General features: G+C 41.7%; 1 protein-coding gene across 10 annotated transcripts in view; it reads right to left on the bottom strand.

Annotated features, from left to right (window-relative positions):
• Positions 1–25,313, bottom strand: part of AREL1 (apoptosis resistant E3 ubiquitin protein ligase 1) — a 57,956-nt gene extending 32,643 nt beyond the window's left edge. For 6 of the 10 annotated variants that reach the window (XR_004431508.1, XR_004431507.1, XM_033187433.1 and 3 more), the window contains exons 1-2: positions 25,134–25,313; positions 4,213–4,500 (exon numbers count right to left, since the gene is read on the bottom strand). The gene's annotated coding sequence lies outside the window, so the exon portion shown is untranslated. Of the gene's footprint in view, positions 1–78; positions 160–3,243; positions 3,337–4,212; positions 4,501–9,846; positions 9,939–25,133 lie in introns of those variants that run through there. The other 4 variants (XM_033187430.1, XM_033187435.1, XM_033187429.1 and 1 more) reach the window with 3 other exon arrangements.
• Positions 25,314–25,319: the final 6 nt, after the last annotated feature.

Below are 25,319 nucleotides of genomic sequence, written 5' to 3'. Positions count from 1 at the left end.
CAATCAAAGCTCTAGTCAAACAGCATAACAAATAGTGTAAGATAGAGGATAAGGGGATAGACTCTAGAGTTAGGTTACCTGGCTTCAAATCCATGCCCCACCATTCATAATGTGACCCAGGACAAGTCATTCAATCTTTGTAAAGGAGTGCCAGTTTCCTTATATATACCTCATGGGGTGCTGTGAGGATTAAATGAGTTAACACATGTAAGCAGCCTATAGTAGTGCCTGGCACACAGTGAGTTCTCAAAGTTTTAATGATTATTACAATTGTTATCAATAGTGGCACCAATATCACTACTCCTTTACTTCAAAGCTGATAGGAAACTCCTCTCTACTAGCCCACACTTTCTTCAAAGAGAAATGCATCTGAATTCCAAAAAGCATGGCTTCTATTACTGTCCCTAAACAGTCTGCATGGGAGTTCTTCGTACTATTCTAATTTTAAGACTAAAAAATTTTACAATAAAGGGTTAAAAACTCATCCTAAAATAATTTGTCCAACAAATACTGAGTACTTATTTAATGTGTCAGGTATAGGGGGAACAAAGTAGAACATGAGAGCCACAGTCCAGTTATCACGAAGCTGGCAGTAATGAGCTTTACCTTGTGAAGTCCTCAGCCATTTTTCCCTTGTCACTTATTTCTCAATCAAATCATCACTACTGATTTTCAAGATCACCTAAACCTTCTCCAATAAGTCAACTCTACATTTCTGCCCCACCTCTCTTCATCATTTAAAACTCAATACACCAATTACTACTTTTTCCCCAAACAACTTTCCTCTTGAAACCTCCTCATGACCAGGGAGTTAGCTCTATCAATTCCTCACTCACTGATATTAACTTTACAAAATGTCCCACTGCTCTACAACAGCTCTCAAACCACTCCCCACCCCCACAGTATTTACCCACCTCCCAGTTTCACCCAGGGTCACATTCTGAATTTACCTTCGTTCTACATTTTCCCCCTTTCTGGTTCTTCCTGAATTCTCTCAAAAGCCCTTCTATATTTTTCTTTTTTCTTTTTTTTGAGACAGAGTCTTGCTCTGTCCCCCAGGCTGGAGTGCAGTTAACAATCTCGGCTCTCTGCAACCTCCACCTCCCAGGTCCAAGCAATTCTCCTGCCTCAGCCTCCCGAGTAGCTGGGATTACAGGTGCCCGCCACCACGCTCGGCTAATTTTTTGTATTTTTTTTTTTTTTAGTAGAGACGGGATTTCAACATGTCAGCCAGGCTGGTCTTGAACTCCTGACCTCAAGTGGTCCACCTGCCTTGGCTTCCCAAAGTGCTGGGATTACAAGCGTGAGTCATCATGTCCAGCCAGGCCTCCCTACTTTTGTCACTCAAATCACTTTTATTCCGGATTTTACCTCTGTTCTGAAGCATTTTCTGTAAGCATGTTCTCCTGCCGGGGGCTCTCTCTGCCCTGTATCTACTGTTACCCCTACCCCACACTATTCTCTTTGGCCTCAGTTGCTACAATATCTTGTTATTCATCCTATGATCTATCCAAATTAGATCCTTTATACTTTTACATACAGCTCTGAAATGTCTCCTCTCCATTCCTTTTGAAAACTCATCTCCTCTGCCTAGAATATCCTCTTCCCTTTTATTCTCTACACATGGAACATCTCCTGATCCTAAGGTCTAGGAAAAATCCTATCCACTTTCTCCAAAATCTTCCCTAATACTAAATTTAGAAATTCCTTTCCTCTTGTGAATTTCCATAGAACATTGTTTTTATTTATCTTATAGCACTTTTCTTTTTTTTTTTTTTGGGACGGAATTTCACTCTTGTTGCCCAGGCTGGAGTGCAATGGCACCATCTCGGCTCATTGCAACCTCTGCCTCCAAGGTTCAAGCAATTCTCCTGCCTCAGCCTCCCAAGTACCTGGGATTACAGGCATGCACCACCACGCCCAGCTAATTTTGTATTTTTAGTAGAGATGGGGTTTCTCCATGTTGGTCAGGCTGGTCTCAAATTCCTGACCTCAGGTGATCCGCCCGCCTCAGCCTCCCAAAGTGCTGGGATTACAGGCGTGAGCCACCATGCTTGGCCTAGTACTTTTATTCTTTTAGTCTCGTTTTTTCATTTCAGAGTGGTTATGAGTAGTCTTAAAAATCCTCCAGGCTGGGCATGGTGGCTCATGTCTATAATCCCAGCACTTTGGGAGGCTGAGGCGGGAAGATCACTTGAGCTCAGGAGTTTGAGACCAGTCTGGGTAATATAGTGGGACCTCATCTCTACTAAAATTTGAAAACAAATTAGCTGGGCGTGCTGGTGCACACCTATATCCAGCTACCGGAGGCAGGGAGGGGGCTTGAGGCAGGAGGATTTCTTGAGCCCAGGAGGTTGAGGCTGCAGTGAGCCCTGGTGGCACCACTGCACTCCAACCTGGGCAACAGAGCGAGACCCTGTCTCAAAAAAAAAAAAATGCTCCAAAGAAACCAACATAATTGCATATAGTAACTTCAATAAATATGAGTAAGATCAAGTGTCTGTCCTTTTCTTTGTCCAGAATGCCTAAGGATCAGGAATTTTCCAGATGGGATCTTCCTTGTAGATAGAGCTTGAAAGGATTTCACTAATTAACAGTGTACTCACTTGAGCCCTGGGTTATAAATTCTTCAACCTAAAAATTGCCAATTTAATTCATGTCAACAAGCAGGTATCAAATGCCCACCACTGGGGTTGCAAATTCCCATGCATGGTATTTTTCTACGGCAGTTTCTATGGCACCCTCTACTTTTTGCTATTCATATTTTTCTGTATGAAATTATTTTGGAACTTTCCCAAGTCTAATTCCAGCACAAACAAGTATGTAAGGCTCTACTGTACTATTTCATCCAATTGTTATGAGTATTTTCATAACAATATGAAATAATAATGAGTGTTATGTGTGTTTTCAAGTTCCTCTCTTTAGTGTCCTTGACATTTATAAATATGGCATATTGTGATACTTCAAGCTAGAAGAAAAATGTGACAGTAGTAAATTAACAACTTTCTACTTGCTTATCGTGTCACTTATCACAGGCCGAACATTGCCTTCAGTGCTTTAAATATGTTAGCCTAAGTAATTGTCACCACAACAACTTGGTCAGATGAATACTATCATTCTCATTTTATGGATTTTTTTTTTTAAGCTGGGCTTAAAGTTGCTGAACATCTCACATTGGGATAAGTGACAGAGTTGAGATTCAAGCCTGGCTGGGAAAGCCTAGCAGGGCATGGCGGCTCATACCTGTAATCCCAGCACTTTGGGAAGCCAAGGCAGGAGGACCACTTGAGCTCAAGAGTTCGGAACCAGCCTGAGCAACATGGCAAAACCCTGTCTCTACAAAAAACACAAATAAAAAATTAGTCAGGATGTCATAGTGCACGCCTGTAGTCCCCGCTACTTGGGAGGCTGAGGCGGGAGGACTGCTTGAGCCCAGGAGGTCAAGGCTGCAGTGAGCCATGATTGTGCTACAGAACTCCAGCCTGGGAGACAGAGAAAGACCCAGTCTCCAAAAAAAAAAAAAAAAAAAAAAAAAAAAAAAAGCCTATGTCTAACTCTGAAGCTCAATGCTCTTAACCTCTACAATGAATCATGAAAAAGAATAAAGTCATAAGGATAGTGAAGTATTTGGGGAAAAAAAGATTTACGAAAACAGGTAAAACAAAGTATGAGAAACACTATCCCATCTTACTGTGAGGAATTAGAAAGATAAACTCTTATGGCTCTTTTTTTAATCTTCTGAAATATAAATAAAGCATAACAAAGAAAAGTGGAATGTAATGCCAATTCTCTAGTGCAGAAATATCACTTGCTTACGAAGGATCCTGGTCTAATTGCTTAATACTATGGCATTTTGGCTCACATTACCTACAAAAGGGGAAAAATACTTCAAAATATCTGTCTCAAGGGACTGTTAGAAAGTTGATTAACATACATATTCTAAAATCCTTTGCTTTTTCGGAGCATAAAGATTTTTAATTACAGTAGCAACTAAATTTTAGCCCCAACATTGAAAATCAGTTGTGAAAAAGTCATTTCCCAAAAATGGAGAACTGGTTTCTTCATATTTAAAAATGCTCTGCTGGGGACAAAGTCAATCACTGCAACTCTATACTTCAACAGCTATCCCTTGCTGAAAAGGCTTAGGAACTGCTCACTGGATCCATGTTCTACATCCCAATAACTAAAGCTCAACTCAGTCTATTACCTTACCTTTAAACGAGGGCCCATGTTCTGAGAACCAAGTAGAGCACTCCTATTCACCAAAGCAGGTCACTTTTGGCCCCTTTCACCTTGTCTTCCAACTTCCACATGAAAGAAAAACGCCGCAAGGTCAACAGAAAGGGTCTATCCATCAGACTTTGTCACAGTAACCAGGTCAGTGTTTCTGGGATGAACTGGATGAATTCCAGGATACAGAAATACAGCCCAAGAATATATCATTCCTGGACTTCTCTCTAGTGCAGGGTGCAATCGGCTGCCAAAGGATGCCCCAGGATCCTGTCCAAAAACGAAAATAGGGTTAGTTGGAACAGGTTTTTATTTGCGAAAAAGATTCCCCAGAAAAAAACAAAGAGAAGGTACAATAGGCAGTGGAAATCGAGACACTAAAAATAACCAAGAATTAGTAAACTCTGACCAAGCATTCTCAATTAAAACTCCACACAGTTTCCTTGAGGCCTCTGACTCCACAAGAAAAGTCAACTGGCAACCTCACTGTCTATAACTATTTCTTCAGCTGAGAAGTGTCAGAGCTTCTTTCAGTTTAGTGTCCCCAAATACTTCCCTATCCTTATGACTTTATTCTTTTTCATGATTCAGCATAGAGGTTAAGAGCACTGAGCTTCAGAATTAGACACAGGCTTTTTTTTTTGGACAGGGTCTTTCTCTGTCACCCAGGTTGGAGTGCAGTGGCATGATTACAGCTCACTACAGCCCTGACCTCCTGGACTCAAGTGATCCTCCCGCCTCAGCCTCCCAAGTAGCTGGGACTACAGGCATGCACTACCACACCTGGCTAATTTTTTATTTGTATTTTTTGTAGAGACGGGGTTTTGCCATGTTGCTCAGGCTGGTCTCGAACTCCTGAACTCAAGAGATCCTCCTGCCTTGGCCTCCCAAAGTGCTGAGATTACAGGTGTGAGTCCATTCTTCAGTAGAAGCAAACTAGGCCACAGACTTAAAGAGTAACCTTCAGCACAACCACATACCCAGTTTGAATATAATGGGGATGCAGCACAGGGTCTGGAGCAACCACAAAGACAAGTGAGATGAAAGCACAGACAGAACTAGGTTACGGAGGGCCTTATATGCCATGATAAGGAATTGAGACAATAGTCAGCTGGAAAGGAGAAACCTCCAAAGAGCTTTAAAGCCCAATCTATCAGCCTATGCAGTCTGCTCCCTTCGTGCCCACATATGCATTTCCAAGACATGCTTAAATAAAGTTGATTTTATATTTAAAACAGTAAAACCTGCTACTACGAGTCAGGGGAAAATCTGCAAACTTTCAAAATAAAGTCACTAAATAAAGTGCAGTAAAGTCAGTTTATAACTCTCAAAGATATTCATGAACCAAAAATGTAGCAGAAAGGGGGTTTATGGCAATGCATACACAAACAGCCACCATAAGACAAATGAGAAGAGACTACTAATTAGTAAATGCAGAGACAGTCTTACCATATGGCAGGAACTGTTCTCAGTGCTTCATACATATAAACTCACAGATACAATTATCCCTATTTTAACACAGATACAATTATCCCTATTTTACAGATGAGGAAACTGGGACACAAAAAGGTTAAAGTCCTTTTCCAGGGAAACAGACAGTGAGTAGTAGAGCCGAGTCAAACTCAGACAACCTGGACCCAGGATCCATGCTTTTAATGACTACCCTACTGCCTCTCTACTATGGGAAACCAAGGAAGAAAGCACAAAATGCTAAAAGAACAGAATGAGTGAAGACCAGCAAATGAAATTAAGTTGGCAAACTTTTATCATTAAAAATAATTAAGTATATGTATCTAGTTTAAAATACGGCAACATGGCCGGGCACGGTAGTTCACGCCTGTAATCCCAGCACTTTGGGAGGCCAAGGCAGGCGGATCACTTGAGCCCAAGAGTTCAAGACCACCCTAGGCAACATAACAAAACCCTATCTCTACAAAAAAATACAAAAATTAGCCAGGCATGGTGGCAGGCACCTGTGGTCCCAGCTACTTGCAGGCTGAGGTTGGGGTTGGCTTGAGCCCAGGAGGCAGAGGTTGCAGTGAACCGAGATCATGCGACTGCACTCCAGCCTGGGTAACAGAGCCAGACCCACTCTCAAAATAAATAAATAAATAAATAAATAACGCCAACAGAGTTGCCAAGTACAAGAGCCAAAACCTGGGGTCAACTGGCAACTGGAACCAGTTTCAAGGATCCACAAACAACAGACTATATACATAAGCTGTAAGAGATGCCTATGTAGAATACTATATAAGGAATTTTTAAATGACACTTTTAGGGAATAAACAACACAGGGAAATGCTCACAAACAAAATGTTAAATAAAAAAGCAGGTACAAAACTATTTATGTAGCACAAGCCCACATTTAGAAACATAACATTACATAAAGAAGACTGAAAGGAAAAATAGAAAAATATTAATAGTGATCATTTCGGCCAGGCGCGGTGGCTCAAGCCTGTAATCCCAGCATTTTGGGAGGCCGAGACGGGCGGATCACGAGGTCAGGAGATCGAGACCATCCTGGCTAACACGGTGAAACCTCGTCTCTACTAAAAATACAAAAAAACTAGCCGGGCGAGGTGGCAGGTGCCTGTAGTCCCAGCTACTCGGGAGGCTGAGGCAGAATGGCGTAAATTCGGGAGGCGGAGCTTGCAGTGAGCTGAGATCCGGCCACTGCACTCCAGCCCGGGCGACAGAGTGAGACTCCGCCTCAAAAATAAATAAATAAATAGTGATCATTTCTTGGTATATGGAATTATAAATAATTTTTATTTTCTACCTGTATCGTACCTTTCAGTGTTTTTCAAATTCTTAATGTTGCAAGGACATGTAAAAAGTTTCTATTTCTGGAGAACACATTTTTGGTGGGGACTGATTTTCCTTAAATAAGCGAGAGAATGGACAAATTATCCTTTTTTCAAATAAGAAAATGGTATAAAGAAATTAAGATAACAGATTGTACTGAACTTTTTTTTTTTTTTTGAGATAGAGTCTTGTTCTGTTGCCCAGGCTGCAGTGCAGTGGCATGATCTTGGCTCACCGCCTCACTACAACCTCTACCTCCTGGGTTCAAGTTATTCTCCTGCCTCAGCCTCCCTATAGCTGGGACTACAGGTGCGCACTACTATGTCCAGCTAGTTTTTGTATTTTTGGTAGAGACAGGGTTTCACCACGTTGGCCAGGCTGGTCTTGAACTCCTGACCACAGGTGATTTGCCCGCCTCAGCTTCCCAAAGTGTTAGGATTACAGGCATGAGCCACCACACCCGGCCTGAACTTTTATTTCTATTCACTACGATCTTAGTAGGTTTCCAACCCTGTGATCAGCTATTTGATTATTAAATCAAATAACTCCTAGTTCTAATGTAAGCTTTACTGTCCCTACCATGAGCTACCATGCTCACCCCAATGCTTCAGTACCTCTACTGAGCTTCAAAACTCAACTCAAGCACTCCCCCTTCTCTGGTCCTGCTCCAAGGCCTCTCTGAGGACTCTATCCACACCAGACAGAATCAACCACTTCCTCCTTTGTGGTACGTCTCTGCTGAAGATACCTCTGTAATAGCATTTATTAGTCTGTATTGAAATTATGTGTTTATATAGCAGTCTCTCCTAATAGACTGCGGACTCCCCAAGGAACACTGACCAGGTCATATCATTGCCTCCCCATGGCTAGTATGGTGTTCAGCCCTGCTATTTCAGAGTCTATACTTTCACAAGATCCCCAGGTGAGTCCTATGCATGCTGAAGTTTGAGAAACATGGTTTAGACTCTACAGCAGTCAGTATGAGAAGGGGCTCAACATTCTGTATCTCTAACAGGTTCACAGGTAATGCTGATGCTGCTGGTCTCCTAGACCACGCTTTCACACACGCCCCTGTTGTCCTAGCTACTGGGAAGCTAAGGCAGAAGGATCTCCTAAGCCCAGAAGTTTGAGGCTGCCATGAGCTGTGATCACACCACACCACTGTACTCTAGCCTGGGTAAGAGAGAGATTCTGACACACATACACACACACACACACACACACACACACAGAGCCATGAAAAACATGATATAAAAGTCCATTTCAAAATTTTGGTGCATACAGAGCTAGTGGCAGCACACAGAAGTTCTGATATCACCTACTGATATCCACCAAATGACAAGATAAAAGAAAGATGTTTGCTTTGTAAGATGCAATCTCCAGCATTCTCCACAGAGAAGCACCAGCCATGAGTCCAGGGATATGAACTTAAAAAAACAAATCATCCAATTATCAAAAAGCGCATAGGTTAGGGTGGTCTAACTAAGGAGGTTCCAAGAATATATCAGACACTTTGGATTATTAGTTTACATTTACTATGGCTTAATTCCACTCTTGGTTTATATTCCCCAACCCTAAATCCCACCATAAAAGATTACCCTCCTCCATCAAGTTTATACTCTTGAGATATTTATACAGTTGTCTATTTCTGCTATCATGGTTTAGACAAGTTATACGGTTTTCATTTATACTTTCTTCATCCGTCAGCCCCTCCAGTCTCTTAATCATTCCTGTGGGTCTTCTGTGAACTCTCTCCAGCTGGTCTCCAATAATCCAGTAATGAGGTGCCTCCAAATGACTGCAGCCTTCCAGGGACAGCCTCATTAGTCAGAACAGGATGAACTCACTCTCCTCAGTTCTACGACATACTACTCCTGAGTAGGCAATCCCCCAAATCACAGAAATCTAATGTGCCATCATCTTAGACTGTACCCCATTCTATAACTCCCAGACGTGGACATCACGGCATGCTAGAATGTGCTAGAAGCCAGAGGATAAATGACACATGTTCCTACGGCATCTATTTCACTAGAGGATGAGTGACTGGGGAGAAAAAAAAAAGTTCACGCTAAATCAAACTCATAAATAAAATAGAATGCAATATTTGCATGAATTTCTAAAGATAAAACATGGATATGTTGAATATATTAATAGATATTCTGAACTTGAAGCAGAAAGGCTGCTTGGGGCTCTGCTCCCAGCACCAAGGAGTTAACATGTCCTTTACCACTAGAGGTAATTGAGCCAAAACCCTCACTCAACTTCTGATCTACTGTGCTTTACCACTCATCCCATATACTCACATTTTAAATGATATTTTTCTGCTATGTTTCCCCATCCTAGATATCTATATCCATTTTGTCTTTGCCTAAAATCATTTGCTGCAGGAACACGTGTCATTTATCGTCTGGCTTCTAGAACATTCTTGCATGCCCTGATGCCCAAATCTGGGAGGCATGAAATGGGGTTACATCTAATTGACTCTATAATTCACAGACTACCAACATCTACAGGTTCCTCTGCATCGTTCATTCTTCATTCATTTCACATTTCTTGAGCATTTGCTATATGTTGGGCTGTGTGCTAAAAGCTAAAGTCACAAGGATAAATAAGACAGGGTGCTTTCTTAACCTCAATGAACTTGGTTCACCAAGGAAGAAGGACAATGCAATGTTGCAAGTGCCATAAAAGAATAAGCAAAGTATGGAGGGCAGAGGAAGGAGAGGTAACTGTATGTGCAAGTGGAAAAGCAGAGACAACAGAGCTGAATACTTAAGGATGAGTAAGCAGGCTGGGCATGGTGGTTCATACCTGTAATCCCAGCACTTTGGAGGCTGAGGTGGGAGGATGGCTTGCGCCCAGGAGTTCAAGACCAATCTGGGTAACATAGTGAGATCCCATCTCTAAAAAAAAAAAAAAAAAAAAAAGCTGGGTGTAGTGGTATGCACCTATGGTCCCAGCTACTCAGGAGGCTGAGGTGGGAGGATCATTTGAGCCCAGGAGGCTGAAGCTGCAGTGAGCCCTGATTGCTCCACTACACTTCCGCCCGGGTGAAGAGCAAGACCCTGTCTCCAAGAAAGCAAAGTGTTTAGAAAGACCACCTGGGGCTAAACTAGGATGACTACCATGTAGTGGTTAAGAGCATGAATCTTACTACTGAATGATCTTAGACAAGTTACAGCAGGTCCTCAAACAACATCAGTTTCATTCAACACTGTTTTCTTATAATTTTGAGTAGTAAAAAAATTGACTCCTGGCAGGCACCAATGTGCGGAGTTCACACATTCTCTGTGTGGGTTTTCTCTGGATACTTGGATTTCCTCCCACATCCCAAAGATGTGCACTTCAAAGTTAACTGGCACGTCTAAAGTGTCCCAGTCTAAGTGAGGGTGAGGGGTGTGTGTGTGTGTGTGTGTGTGTTTGTGTATGTGAGAGAGAGTGAGAGAGAATATGAGCAAGAGAGAGAGAGAGAGACAGAGCACGAGCGAGAGAGCCAGAGCCCTGCAACAGAATGGCGTCCCATCCAGCGTTGGTTCCCAACTTGCACCCTAAGCCCTGGCCACCCTCAACCGTGGACTGGAATAATTGGGTAAATGTTACAATTATCTAACCTGATTTTATTAATCTTTGTTATACATACTGCTCTCATCTATTTCAATATGTATATTATGTTCTGGTCTTTATTTAAAACAGTTTGGTGATATTTTTGTGACCAGAAATACGCCATAGGAACTTAATTCTTGTTTATATCAATTAGCCTACGGTAAAACTGATTTCAATATACATCATTTTGTTTGAAGTAGAAGTTTCCAAGAACCTATCGACATCAAGTGAGGACTTGTTGTACTTAAACTTCTCTTCAGTTGCCTCATATGTAAAATGGAGATGCACCGAGAAAAGGAAGGAATCCAGCTGCTCTTGGAGAACAAGACTTGGAGAATAAGGACAAGGAGAATTGGTTGAGACTGAAACTTTACACCCAGGTGACATGGAGTGCCTTGGGGGACAAGGTTCTATGCAGAGACCAGGCTGCTGGGTTGCCAGGTTACGAGGGTGGTTTGTGCCAGGCCACAACAGCCCAACCCACAGTAAGTGAGGAAGATGGCTTGAATCTACCTGAAGGACTCACTGGTTTTCCAGAGAGATTCCATGTGGAAATAACCATAGAAACAATCCAAAATAATGGATTTTCCAGTGTTCCCTCAAGGATGATGATAAGAATCAACCTTTATTGAGAACTTACTATGTGCCAGGCACTGAAGTGCTTCATCTATATTATCTCATTTAACCCTCACATCAACCATATGAGGAAAGCATACTTTATCCATATTTTATAGATTAGGAAACAGAGGCACAGGAAGCTAAAATAATTTGCCTATAGCCACCCAGTTTATAACTGAAGGAGTCAAGCAATGGGATTCCAGAGCTTACACTCTTTCTTTACTCTTAACTGGGAATACTGATGTATCAAAAAGAACTTCCAGAAGGGGGGAAAAAGATATTATTCTTGGGATAGGAAGAATTAAGCTCAGAAATATTTAATTTGAAATTTTAGCTGGGTATGGTGGCTCACACCTGTAATTCCAGCACTTTGGGAGGCCGAGGAGGGCAGATCACGAGCTCAGGAAATCAAGACCATCCTAGCTAACACAGTGAAACCCCGTCTTGACTAAAAATACAAAAAAATTAGCCAGGCGTGGTGGTGGGCACCTGTATTCCCAGCTACTAGGGAGGCTAAGGCAGGAGAACTGGTTGAAACCAGGAGGCGGAGGTTGCAGTGAGCCGAGATTGTGCCACTGCACTCCAGCCTGGGCAACAGAGCAAGGGTCCCTCTCAGAAAAAAAAAAAAAAAGGAATATGACTTCATTTTAGACTTTAAGCAACAAAAAACAAAAGATGTTTTTTAACCAAGAGAGAAAAAGGATCACATATTTTAAATGAAGAAACTCTGGGGACAATGTAAAAGGGGGACAGGCCCATTAATGAATACAAGATAAGGGGCTACTGGTTCAATGGAGTAGCTACACACTGGCCACAATACAAACAGGGTCCAACGTAGACTCTCATTAGTCACATTGGTTGAGGGTGGCCAGGGCCTGGGGTGCAAGCTGGGAACCAACCCTGGATGGGTTGCTCTCCTGCTTTATGCTCTCAGAAGCAACAGGATCAATGACCTGTGAGGTCAAATGGATAAAGGAGAGGAAGAAGCCAAGGACAAAGGCAAATTTTCTATTGTTGGGAGCCTGGACAAATGAAGGAGAATTAAGGAGGCAAAGCAAACATGAAAGAAAAGATGTATTAGTCCATTTTCATGCTGCTGATAAAGACATACCAGAGACGGGGTAATTTACAAAGAAAAAGAGGTTTAATGGACCCACAGTTCCATGTGGCTGGGGAGGCCTCACAATCACGGTGGAAGGTGAAAGGCATGTCTTACATGGTGGCAGGCAAGAGAGAATGAGAGCCAAGCGAAAAGAGAAACCCTTTATAAAATCATCAGATCTTGTGAGACTTATTCACTACCACAAGAACAGTATAGGGGAAACTGTCTCTATGATTCAATTATCTCCCACTGGATCCCTTCTATAACACATGAGAATTATGGGATCTATAATTCAAGACGAAATTTGGATGGGGACACAGCCAAACCATATCATCCCACCCCGGCCCCTCCCAAATCTCATGTCCTCACATTTCAAAACCAATCATGCCTTCCCAACAGTCCTCCAAAGTCTTAACTCATTTCAGTATTAACTCAAAGTTCACAATCCACAGTCTCATCTGAGACAAGGCAAGTCCCTTCCACCTATGACCCTGTAAAATCAAAATCAAGTTAGTTACTTTCTAGATACAATGGGACTACAGGCAATGGGTAAATATACCTGTTCCAAATGGGAGAAACTGGCCAAAACAAAGGGGCTACAGGGCCCATGCAAGTCCAAAATCATGCAGGGCAGTCAAATCTCAAAGCTCCAAAATGATCTCCTTTGACTCCATGTCTCACATCCAGGTCACACGGATGGAAGAGGTGGTTCCCATGGTCTGAGGCAGCTCCACCCCTGTGGCTTTGCAGGGTACAGCCTCCTCCGCAGCTGCTTTTGTGGGCTAGCATTGAGTGTCTGAGGTTTTTCCAGGCACACGGTGCAAGCTGTCGGTGAATCTACCACTCTGGGGTCTGGAAGACAGTGGCCCTCTTCTTACAGCTCCACTAGACAGTGCTGCAGGGACTTTGTGTGGGAGCTTCAATCCCACATTTCCCTCCCACATTGCCCTAGCAGAGGTTCTCCATGAGGGTCCTGCCCTGTAGCTGACTTCTGCCCGAACATTCAGGAGTTTCCATACATCCTCTGAAATCCAGGGGAGGTTTTCAAACCTCAATTCTTGACTTCTGTGCACCCACAGGCTCAGCATCATGTGTAAGCTGCCAAGGCTTAGGGCTTGCACCTTCTGAAGTGACGGCCCAAGCTGTATCTTGGCTCCTTTTAGCCACAGCTGGAGCAACTGGGGCACAGGGCACCAAGTCCCCTACACTGCACACAGCAGGGGGGACCTGGGCCCAGCCTTCAAAACCATTTTTTCCTCCTGCGCCTCCAGGTCTGTGATGGGAGTGGCTGCTGTGAAAACCTCTGACATGCCCTGGTGACATTTTCCCCATTGTCTTGGTGAGTTGGCTCCTCTTTACTTATGCAAATTTCTGTAGCCAGCTTGAATTTCTCCTCAAAAAATGGGTTTTTCTTTTCTATCACCACTGTCAGGCTGCAAATTTTCCAAACCTTTATGCTCTGCTTCCCTTTTAAACGTAAGTTCCAATTTCACATCATTTCTCTCAAGTTCAAAGTTCCAGATTTCTAGGCAGGAACAAAATGCTTCCAGTCTCTTTGCTAAAGCATAATAAGAGTGACCTTTGCTCCAGTCCCCAACAAGTTGCTCATCTCCATCTGAGACCACCTCAGCCTGGATTTCATTGTCCATATCATTATCACCATTTTGTTCAAAGTCATTCAACAATTCTCCAGGAAGTTTCAAACTTTCCCATATTTTCCTGTCTTCCTCTGAGCCCTCCAAACTGTTCTAACCTCTGCCTATTACCCAGTTCAAAAGTTGCTTCCACATTTTCAGGTATCTTTACAGCACCGCCTCACTTCCAGTACCAATTTACTGTATTAGTCCATTTTCACACTGCTGATAAAGACATACTAGAGACGGGGTAATTTATAAAGAAAAAAAGGTTGAGGCCAGGTGCAGTGGCTCAAGCCTGTAATCCCAGCACTTTGGGAGGCCGAGACGGGCGGATCACGAGGTCAGGAGATCGAGACCATCCTGGCGAACACGGTGAAATCCCGTCTCTACTAAAAAAATACAAAAAACTAGCCGGGCAAGGTGGTGGGCGCCTGTAGTCCCAGCTACTTGGGAGGCTGAGGCAGAAGAATGGCATAAACCCGAGAGACGGAGTTTGCAGTGAGCTGAGATCGCGCCACTGCACTCCAGCCTGGGCGACAGAGCGAGACTCTGTCTCAAAAAAAAAAAGAAAGAAAGAAAAAGAAAAAAAGGTTGAATGGATTCATAGTTCCACATGGCTGGGAGGCCTCACAATCATGTCAGAAGGCAAAAGGCATGTCTTACATGGCAGCAGGCAAGAGAGGATGAGAGCCAAGTGAAAGGGGAAACTCCTTATAAGATCATGAGATATTGTGAGACTTATCCACTACCGCGAGAACAGTATGGGGGAAACTACCCCATGATTCAATTATCTCCCACCAGGTCCCTCCCACAACAATGGGAATTATGGGAGCTAAAATTCAAGGTGAGATTTGGGTAGGGACACAGCTAAACCATATCAAAAGATAATGAGTAGAGAATTAAACATGTTAAGTTTGGAGTATCTACAGGATATCCAGGTGAATATATTCAAAAGGTACATAGAAATAAGCACATGAAGCTAGAGAGATGCCAATATCCTGAAGACATGGAAAATGGCAAAGACCACCATAAAAAGCAGAGACCAACCAACCAACCAACAAACAAAAAACTAATCATAGAACCCTGAGGGGATCAACCTTGCAAAAAAAAAAAAAAAGAGGAGCCAACAAATGAGAAGTAAAAAGAGGACAGAAGGAGAAAAATTGTAAAAGTAGTTTATCAGAGGCAAAAGAAAGTGATTATTTCTAGAAATTGGTCATAAACAATCCAGTAAAGATTTCTGCCAAAGGGGGGACTCAAAATCAGCCCCCAAGTTTTCTTCCTGAATTATTTGGGACACTCATTTTCTGATCTAGTAACCTCCTCAATACATTTATGTCTTATTTCTATCTCATTAATAAGAGAATATTAAACTAAATTTGACCTGACACTGATAATTAGTAAACTCTTTGCAACTCAATTCAGTAATACTAATTATTATTTCAAAATCATTTTAATGCCTATAACAAATTCAGATCTAAACTAATCTGAATCCACTGTCAATCTCAGCAGTCTGCAACCTTTTTGATACCAGGAACCAGTTTCGTGGCAGACAATTTTTGCATGGACAGCAGGTGGGAGGGTGATATCAGGATGAAATTGTTCCACCTCAGATCATCAGACATTACATTCTCATAAGGAGCACACAACCTAGATCCCTCACACCCACAGTTCACAATAAGGTTTGTGCTCCTATGAGAATCTAATGCCGCTGCTGATCTGACAGGAGGTGGAGCTCAGGCGGTAACGCAAGGGATGGGGAGGCGCTGTAAATACAGATGAAGCTTTGCTTGCTCACCCGCCATCACCTCCTGCAGTCCTGTTCCTAACAGGCCATGGACTGCTGAAGGTCTGTGGTCCAGGGATTAGGGACCCCCGCCTATCCTGTATAAATCACTGGCCAAAAAATCTCCTAAGTTTTTAAAAATCAGTTTTACTGAGGTATAAATAAACATCAATTTGAAATGTACAATTACTTTTGACAACTGTGTAAGGTTATTATATAAAGCGTAGTCATGATACAAAACACTCCATCATCCCCAAAAGTTGCCTTAAGCTCCTTTGCAGTCAGTCCTCCTCCCACAAGCCCCTGCACAACCACTGATATGCTATCACTGTAGTTTTGCCTTTTACAGAATACCTTATACATCTGCATCACATGCAAAATGCAGTCCTTCGTGTGTAGCATTTTTTCACTTAGCATAGGTTCTTAGATTCATACATGCTGTTACATGTTTCAGTAGTTCACTCCTTTTTCCTGCAGAGTAGTACTCCATTAAATGGACATACAGCAATTTGTTTATCTATTCACCAGATGAAGGACATTTGGGTTATATCCAGTTTGGTGGTATCGTGGATAAAGCTGCTATGAACATTAAGCTACAAATCTGTAGACACATGCTTTCATTTCTCTTGGGTAAACATCTAAGAATGGGACTGCTGGGTCATATGGTAAGTATATATTTAACTTACAAGAAACTGCCAAACTGTTTACCAAAGCGGCTGGACCACTTTGCATTTCCACCAGCAATGCACAAGAGGCGGGTTGCTCTACATCCACCAACACTTGGTACTGTCTTTTAATTTCACCCATTCTAACAGGTGTGAAGTGATATTTCATTGTGGTTTTAATTTGCATTTCCCTAAGAACTAACAATATTGAGTATTTTTTTCACGTGTTTATTGGTTATTTGTATTAGTTTCTTTGAAGTATCTACTCAAATCTTCTGTCTTTTTTAAAAATCGAGCTGTTTGTCTTCTTACTATTGAGTTGTAAGAGTTCTTCATACATTCTAAATGCGAACCCCGAATATCTTAGACAGGTCTCAGTTAATTTAGAAAGTTTATTTTGCCAAGGTTGAAGATGCGCACCTAAGACACGGCCTCATGAGGTCCTGACGACATGTGCCCAAGGTGGTCGGGGCACAGCTTGCTTTTATACATTTTAGGGAGACATGAGACATCAATCAAGATGTTTATTGGCTCAGTCCAGAAAGGCAGAACAACTTGAAGTAGGGAGGGGGCCTTCCAGGTGAGAAAAATGATTACATTATTTTGAGTTTCTGATTAGCCCTTCCAAAGGAGGTAATCAGATATGCATCTATCTCCACGAGCAGAGGGACAACTTTCAATAGAATGGGAGGCAGATTTGCCCTAAGCAGTTCCCAGCTTCACTTTTCCCTTTAGCTTAGTGATTCTGGGGCCCCAAGACTTATTTTCCTTTGACATAAATACAAGTCCTTTATTAGATAAACATTTTGCAAATATTTTCTGTGGTTTGCCTCTTCATTTTCTTAACAGAAAATACACTTTTTAAAGAGTAAAAGTTTCTAACTTTGATGAAAGCCAACATAAATTTTTTGTTCATAGTTTGTGGTTTTTGTGTTCTATTTTTTAAAACTCTGCCTAGCTCAAGGTCACAAAGATTTTCTCCTGGTTTTTTTCTAGAGGTTTATCTAAAAGTTTCACAAGATAAAATTCTCTCGTCAAATTTTTTTAACAAGACTTTTTAAAATTCCTGCATTCCATTTATCTCATAGTTATCAGGTTTTATTCCCTTTGTTTCTTTCAAATTCAATGCCACACATTACCATGCACTATTTAAGCTATAATCTATTTCCTTTTTTTTTTTTTGAGATGGAGTTTGGCTCTTATTGCCCAGGCTGAAGTGCAATGGCACGATCTCGGCTCACTGCAACCTCCACCTCCCAGGTTCAAGCGATTCTCCTGCCTCAGCCTCCCGAGTAGTTGGGATTACAGGCATGCGCCACCATGCCTGGCTAATTTTGTATTTTTAGTAGAGATGGGGGTTCTCCATGCCCGTCAGGCTGGTCTCGAACTCCCGACCTCAGGTGATCTGCCCACCTCAGCCTCCCTAAGTGCTGGGATTACAGGCGTGAGCAACCACACCCAGCCCCAGTTATAGTCTATTTCTGAATTTGGAAAGATTTTAATATTTTAACAGATTTTTCCTCTCTTCAATCTAGTAAATGGAATGCTTAAATTTAGCCAAGGTTTTAGTCCCTCACTTCTCTCCAAATCCACGTAAGACCTCTGCACCCCTGATACTGGTTCTTAAAACAACAACTAAATTCCACAACCCAGAACATGCACCTTGAGGTTAAGCCGGGGCAATAAACTAGTTACCCTTCTGGCTTTAAAGAGAGTCTTTTATGAGATCATTCCCACCTTACTGAGTCACTCTAACCTGTGATGAGAATAGAAAAAGTTGTCCTATAAATCGCTCACTGGTTAAATTAAAACTTTGGCTTATAAAGGTTAAGCTAACCAAGATAAAAGTAATTCTGCATTTCTTAAATCAATTTGGATTCTCTCTATTGCACCATTCTCTCTAAAATAAGCCAGAGTTCTTCAGACTCCTATTTCTTTTTGTATGGTATATACAAAGGCATAGCTTAGATTCAGCTATTCCTGGAGTTGTTTGCCACTCATTCTCAGCACAGTTTAGAGAAAGCAGGAAAAAGGGATTCAAAGCTAATGTGAGTGTAACAGGGAAAACAAGAAGTGAGAATTTATCATTGTTCATTTTGTATCCTCATGGGGAGAAAAACAAGAGAGAAAACTGGCTCATCTATGTCACTGTCCCATTCTTAACCCTAAATCTGGAAAATACTAGCTTCAGTTTCCTATTCCATCCTATCCTGATGTGTTTTCTATATACAAAACCGACTCCTACTATGCCTGAGCCACAGAGGACAGGCTCCCATGTTCCCATCTCATGGCAGCTTTTATGCTTAGGTGACCTTGGACCACAGAATCTTGGCTGTAACAGGAAGATTTTAAAAGTAATTCTCTGAATCTGACAAGCTGTCTCCCTCAATAAGTCTAGGAAGCTATTATTCCGTTAACTGTGCCTGAAGGGGCAGGCACACAGCCAGATCTGCAGCCCAGTCGGGTGGAACTGGAATGGTCACATGTATACTTAAAAGCTAACTCTGCCTCTACTACCATCCACTACTTTCAATTCTGTGCTTATTTTTAAGGAAAATAAATTATTTATATAATTGAAAGGAAAAACAATGTTGTTTAAATGAGCATTTTACAGTTAAGATTCCAAGAAGAAAAACTCAACTAGCCACAGAAATGGTACCCTCAGATAGCTTGATTTGAAGGAGAAACTCAACACTTACCTATTCAAAACAAAATTTCTGTTGACCTAATAATCAATTTTACCAAAGAAAGGTCTATTAATTTCTTCAAATGCATATTAAGAAGCGACTACATGCCAAGCAATATGTTGGACCCTAAGGATTCCAGAATGAGTAAAATATCCTCAACCCCTTAGAAAGGTAAAAGCTTAGTAAAGAAGACAGACAAGTAAATAATTACGTAGTTATACTTCCATGTAGTAAAATCTATGAGGTGAGCATGGAGTGTATGGATGGATACCTTAATCAAGATCAGCTCTTAGTGTCTCAGGAAAGTTCACATCACGCTCCTGGAAGCAAAGTCAACTCTTCCATAGAGTTAACAATGCGTTGGGGGTCAAGGAATACAAAACACTACCTATGAAGTATTACTTATTCTCAGGGTCAATGACTCTGGTCAGAGGGGATTCTTGGACCACATACATAGCATAGAAAAAGCACTCACTAGAAATACCAACTTATTTATCAAAATTACACACGATCTGATGGGGCACAGTGACTCACACCTGTAATCCCAGCACTTTGGGAGGCCGAGGCGGGCAGATCACCTGAGGTCAGGATTTCGACACCAGCCTGGCCAACATGGTGAAATCCCATCTCTATTAAAAATACAAAATTTAGCCAGGTGTGGTAGAGGGCACCTGTAATCCCAGCTACTCGGGAGGCTGAGGCAGGAGAATCATTTGAACCCAGGAGGCAGAAGTGGCAGTGAGCCAAAATGGCACCACTGCTCTCCAGCCTGGGTGACAAGAGCAAAACTCCATTTAAAAAAAAAAAAGAGGACAGGCGCAGCGGCTCACGCCTGTAATTCCAGCACTTTGGGAGGCTGAGGTAGGTGGATCACGAGGTCAGGAGATCAAGACCAACCTGGCCAACAGGGTGAAATCCCATCTCTACTAAAAATACAAAAAATTAGCCGGGTGTGGTGGCAGGTGCCTGTAGTCGCAGCTACTTGGGAGGCTGAGGCAGGAGAATTGTGTGAACCTGGGAGGCGGAGCTTGCAGTGAGCCGAGGTCGCGCCACTGCACTCCAGCCTGGGCGACAGAGTGGGACTCCATCTCAAAAAAAAAAAGAAATTACACATGATCTAACTGGAATGTGGTATTCTGGATTCAGTTTGGGGACAGAAAAAGGAAATTAGTGGAGAAACTTGTGAAACCCAAATAAAGTCTATAGTTTAGTAATAGTATTGTACCAATGTTAATTTCTTAAATGTGACAGTATGTGCCATGGTTATGTAAGAAGTTAACATTAGGAGAAGCTGGGTGAAAGGTATACAGGAATACTCTGTACTATCTTTGCAACATTTTTATAAATTTAAAATTATTTCACAATTTAAAAAAATTTAATTACATATAGTGCTCCCCTTTACATTCTTACTCTCCCTTAGGATTCTAATCATATCTCCCTAATCATTGCCCCAATTCAGGTAATGCTGGCCTAAAACTTTTTAAGTATCTTTTTTAACCCCTTTCTATGAACTGTTTGCACGGTTTCTTTACTGTGCAAACAGATTTCTTCTTTACCAAGACATGAAAAACTAGATCACACTTGGGAACTTTTAACTGTTTTCTGTTCCTAGTAAGTTTAGCATATATACCGGGAGTACCTTGAATTTGAACTTCCCAAACTGGACAAGAGAGGGGTTAAAATAACATGCTCCGGGTCTCTGGATAAAAGCAAGGGGACATTACAGAAAATACGTTGTATATTAATAGATTATCTAATCTCTGGCCAAAAAGTACAATATACAGAAAATCAATTAACAGATGTTAACTATTAGCATCTCAACAGTAACAAGCGGCACCGAAATAAATGCCTTTGCTCTGAAAAACATGATGTAAATTGCTCAACTATTCAAGGTAACAAAAACTCATAAAATATTATGGAACCGTTCAATGAGACTAAATGACAAAACATGTATCTACCATGACTACTTAGTTTCTAAAAGCTAAGTGAATACCCATCTTTATAAACCCTATCTTGTAGAACAGTTTTCAAAAGAGCTACCAGTAAAACATCATTATGGTGCTGTAACACCATATCAATGGCTCCGGCATGCATGTGTGTACACACACATGCACATACACAAACTGCAATAAGGTTAAACAACCTCAAAAGTTTGAAAACTACTATATGAAAGAACACTAGTGAAGGCTAAGCATTCAGAACCCTTCAAAGAAAAAGAAACCAAATAAAAATAACTGAAATTTAAACTCTAGTTAGTTAATAGCTAAAGTCATTTAAAAGGTAAAATGGTAAGGCACAGTGGCTCATGCCTCTTGTCCCAGCTACTCAGGAAGCTGAGGTGGGAAGATGGCTTGAGGCCAGGAGTTCAAGATCAGCCTGGGCAACATAGCAAGACCTAATAAATAATAAATAAAAGGTAAAACGATACACTAGAGTCCATTAAGGTCATAAAATCTGATCTATTACATGGTACTAATATGTTGATAGTAGTAAATAAATATTACACAACAGTACTCTGACCTGGACCACTTCCAGAAAGATGAACAGGTAGAGTAATTCCTCTAAAATATTTCAACTCCCACATCTCTATTCAGTCACCAATCACACTTTATCTGTTTACAAGTCTCTCTCTAACACAGGACTGTGGTGAGATTGCCCAGGACAGAATGGGCCCTCAATAAATGCTTTCTGAATGAATGAGCAAGTGGCAGTAATCTACCTCTGAGGTATTCTTACAAAACCAATTCAATATCAAGACCTCAGAAGCAGAACATGCTGTATGCCATGCTACCACATTTAAGGGTCGGCAAGTTAATTGAAAAATAATTAACAGCAACTAATGTTTGTTGGGAGAAAAAAAGTCCTATCATGTAAGTCAGAAAAATAAATGTAAAAACTATAGCTTGAAAATGGACAAAAAAAGTGAATCTACTTATAACTTTCTAACACTGAAATACAAGATGTTCTTTAGGGAGTCTTTCATTATCCAGAATAATTTTATAAAGAAATTTGATACCAACTTAAATTAGTAAGTTAGACCAATTAGTGAATGGAATGAAGTCCAAGCCCAATTATGTGTTCAAACTGTGTGTCCAATGCCTTGGGCAATTTTTTCTCTTCAAGACTGCAGAAAAATGCAAAACAACCCTCTTGACTGCTGAGAAGGACTAAAATCATTTCTTTTCCTCACAAGTATGTGCCCAAAAGCAATTACTTTCTGCTCCCATCCATCACAAATCAACACCACCTCCCGGCTTCCCATCCCCCACTTTCCATCCCCATCAAAGAATGCTGTAGAGTATCTGACCACTTTCATTTCAGCCTATAAGAACCTCAGATTGCAATAAAATTACAATGCAACAAAAACAAATTTTTCTTAGTATGTTCTTATCCCCCATGGTGTTCCTACACTAATTTAGCTCCCTGTTAGGTATTAACAATCAAGGAAATCAGAACACTCTCAATAGAGGTTACAATAGAAATTACAAATGGCCTTTTTTTAAGTTGTTATTGTTCATGGATTCCAAATTCAAAGTACACATTATCAGAAGACTGTTTTTCTGTCAGTGCCTACATTTAAATGCAAATTACTATTTAATGATATGTAATTTTCCCTCAGAACCTATATATAATACTAATCAGTCAAATGTTTAAGAAGAATAACTGACCATGTTATTTTAGCTTTTAGACAATAAAAAGCTTATTGTCTAATCACCAAGAGATACATCAAAAAACTGGTTGCTATTAGCTCTACACATGAATGACAGCTTGACAGAGACAACCTGCTCTGGAAAGATTAGGAACTTGTAGTAACCACAAATGGGGTAAAGCAGAAGGCACGTACAGTATCTGTAGCTACTATTTCTACATCAAAAATTCAGAGCCCACAGATATGTAAACTATCAAGCTATCTAAATGAATGTGTGCCTGAAAGAGAAAGGCGAAGCACAAAAACCAAGAGAAGAAATCACCATACGATTGAGTGTCCCAGGACCTGAAAACTTAATAAGGTTTTTGAGGTTTATGAACACATTCAAGTTCCAGTGCAACTATGTTAAAATAAAATGGGGCTGGTGCCAGGTGCGGTGGCTCACACCTGTAATCTCAGCACTTTGGGAGGCCAAGGTGGGCGGATCACCTGAGGTCGGGAGTTTGAGACCAGCCTGACCAACATGGAGAAACCCTGTCTCTACTAAAAAATACAAATTAAGCCAGGTGTGTTGGCACACGTCTGTAATCCCAACTACTCGGGAGGCTGAGGCAGGAGAATCGCTTAAACCCGGAAGGCGGAGGTTGCGGTGAGCTGAGATCACGCCATTGCACTCTAGCCTGGGCAAAAAGAGCGAAACTCCGTCTCAAAAAAAAAAAAAAAAAAAACTTGGGGCTGGGCACGGTGGCTCACGTCTGTAATCCCAGCACTTTGGGAGGCCCAGGTGGGTGGATCACCAGAGGTCAGGAGTTTGAAACCAGCCTGGCCAACATGGTGAAACCCTATCTCTACTAAAAATACAAAAATTAGCAAGGTGTAGTGGCACACACATGCCTGCAGTCCCGGCTATTCGGGAGGCTGAGGCAGGAGAATTGCTTGAACCTGGGAGGTAGAGGTTGCTGTGAGCCAAGATTGCGCCACCGCACTCCAACCTGGGCAGCAGAGGGAGACTCCATCTCAAAAATTAAATTAAATTAAATTAAATTAAATTGGCATAAAATTCCAACCCTGCCACATATCCTCAAGTCGGAAGACACACAATGGTAACAACAGAAAACACTCTGGGTAGTCTGGTTTACACTCTTCTAGGGACCTTGCATGTTAACTATGAATAAATGTAAGTCCTGAAAACATCCCAGTAAAAGAGTGCTATTATGATTATCTCCATTTTACAGATAAAGAAACTGAGATGCAGATAGATTAACTCATCCAATGTCACGGCAAGTTATGAGGCAGAGCAAGGATTTTAACCCCATCAGTCAGACTCCAAAGTTCGTATTAAACAATAAACCGTGTTTCATCATAAGGGTTATACAACGGTCACCTTTTTTAAAAAAAACCTGATAACATTTTTCACTTCCAATTCTAGGACAGCATCATGCAATAAGAAAAGTATGACAGAGGTACCCATTCCATTTCCAGCTTGCTCAGTAGCTGGAGAATGGAAGACAAAGTGTGAAAAATAAATAAATAAAGGTACAGACTTTGGAATCAAGAGACTCAGACCCCTGAACAAAGTCTGTGGCTGTTTCCCCATATGTAAAACGAGAGTATTTATGTTATTGAGATGGTCAAAGAAGGTAATATGAATAAAGTGCCAAGTACAGTATACAGGATGACGGTTTTAATCTAAAGTTTACAGACATCCAAAGGGTACACGGATGGGCTTCAGAGTCCACCAATCTCATAAAAAGTGTATTACAAACTGTATGTGTGCCCATTTTTTAAAGAATTGTTCCTGGCTTTCCACAAACTTTCAAGAAATAAGTTACCTCCAAAAGGTTAAGAACCACTGGAATACATAGCAGGTACTCAAAGAAGAAAAGCTACTTTTCCCTCCTTGTTCTCACAAATTCTCCCTTTTTACTTAAGGATGACACACCAAGGTTTCACAATAAATGTCCATTTTTTCTCACCATTTTCCTGGCTTGGGTAAGCAGTAACATATGCAAGCTTATGCCCCAATTCTCTAGCGATAAGTCTAAGCCCTCAAACACTGCTTCATTTCTCTTTTCACCGAGACGAGTACACGGTATATACTCGAGGAGTATCATCCACCTAGCTGCACAAAGTACCATATCGGCTAGGAAAACCAAGTAGGAACCACAGCCTCAGGGTTGGACCGTAGACACCGGATGCCCCAACGCCGCAGGGTGAGGAGAATGTGTTCCCCCAAACTACTGGGCAAACCAGGAGTCTGACCCAGCTACCCTTGTCCTCCCTCCCTCTCTCTGGAGCTCTGGTGAAGGCAGGTCTTCCGGGCTCTGCCTATGGCTGCAGAGAAACCTTACCCGAGCCAGGGGTTGCAGCGCGATGAAGTTCCAGCTCTGCTCTCCTGGGAGGGGGCGGCAGCACTCAGCAGAAGACGGGCTCTCCACCCTCCCACCAAGAGACCTCAGAGTTGGTTACCACCCGGCCTGGGAACCGGCTCGGGGGTTTGCCGTTTCCCGAAGGAGCTTCCGCTTCCGGGCTATCCT

This window comes from Trachypithecus francoisi, unplaced genomic scaffold, assembly GCF_009764315.1.
Source record: "Trachypithecus francoisi isolate TF-2019V2 unplaced genomic scaffold, Tfra_2.0 Lachesis_group3, whole genome shotgun sequence".
Classification (NCBI taxonomy): domain Eukaryota; kingdom Metazoa; phylum Chordata; class Mammalia; order Primates; family Cercopithecidae; genus Trachypithecus; species Trachypithecus francoisi.
This window is presented reverse-complemented; position numbering and strand designations above follow the sequence as displayed.